At 40.9% G+C, this 1,317-nt stretch overlaps 1 protein-coding gene across 1 annotated transcript in view; it reads right to left on the minus strand.

Moving 5' to 3' along the window:
• The window catches only part of MED12L (mediator complex subunit 12 like), a 322,246-nt gene that overhangs the window by 217,573 nt on the left and 103,356 nt on the right, over nt 1-1,317 (minus strand). The gene's annotated exons all lie outside the window — the stretch shown is intronic.

A 1,317-nucleotide genomic window follows, 5' to 3' on the forward strand; every position in this document is an offset into this window, starting at 1 on the left:
TTTTTTTTTTTCTTGCCTGATTTACTTTTAATCCATGAAAACCTTTACTTTTAATCCTGAAAACCTTTCAGCTCACAATTTCTCCTTATACTTTTTTTTTTGAGACAGAGTCTCACTTCATAGCCCTTAATAGAGTTCTGTGACATCAGAGCTCACAGCAACCTCAAACTCTTGGGCTTAAGTGATTATCTTGCCTCAGCTTCCCAAGTATCTGGGACTACAGGCAGCTACCATAACGCCTGGCTATTTTTAGAAATGAGGTCTCACTATGGCTCAGGCTGGTCTTGAACCTGTGAGCTCAGGCAATCCACCCACCCCAGCCTCCCAAGTGTTGGGATTAGAGGCGTGAGCCACTGTACCCAACTCAATTCCTCCAATTTTCATGGCTAATTTTTTCCTGACATAACAATTAAAAAATCGTATTTATAAAAAGGCTTCTGGAGATGTATGGATAATTTTAAAGTACTTTATATACTTAGATTCTACCTGCTTGTTAGGTTATCAATAAAGGATTCCTACTGATGTTACACGGTGATGATGGAAGATTTATTTTTATATTGCAGTAATAGGAAATACACACACCCTGAAACATTTTCAGAGGGAATCGTTAAATTACACTAACTACTGGAACTACTTTTTTGGAAGTAGAAACTCACATCGAGGTTATGGAAAAATAGCACTATCAAATGGTCTTAAAATAAGATACACCTATTCCACAAAGTACGGACAGTAACACAGGCGGGGCTGAAAGGCACTGCCCTGATTTAAAAAGATGAGCCCCACTCCATGTGGGGCCAGCAGTTTCAAGCATGAGTGACACCTGCTCTCAGGGCTACAACCCTTTGATCAAATTCTCCCCACCGCTGGTGATGCAGAAAGGTTTGAATATACGGCATTTAAAAAAGAAAAAAAGCTTACTAGGGAAGAGAAGATTGGAAAAGTTTAGGTGAGTACATGTGAGACTTGGTGTTCGTTGTTGATTTCATTAGTAAAGCCCATATAAACACAGTCGGTAACCCCTGCGCATTAGCTGCAATGATTAAGAAATGGTCTACCTGGAAGCTGGGAAAGTCAAGTTGGACTCTGAAGTCAGTTTTGCATTCAAAGAGTTATTTTCTGAAGCTTGAAACTCCTTCCTTTTTTTTTTTTTTTTTTTTGAGACAGTCTCACTATTTTGCCCTTGGTAGGGGGCCAAAGTGTCACAGCTCACAGCAACCTCAAACTCTTAGGCTTAAGTGATTCTCTTGCCTCAGCCTCCCAAGTAGCTGGGACCACAGGCGCCCTCCACAACGCCCGGCTATTTTTTGGTTGCAGCCG

This window comes from Otolemur garnettii, unplaced genomic scaffold, assembly GCF_000181295.1.
Source record: "Otolemur garnettii isolate 467f Iridium unplaced genomic scaffold, OtoGar3 scaffold00236, whole genome shotgun sequence".
Classification (NCBI taxonomy): domain Eukaryota; kingdom Metazoa; phylum Chordata; class Mammalia; order Primates; family Galagidae; genus Otolemur; species Otolemur garnettii.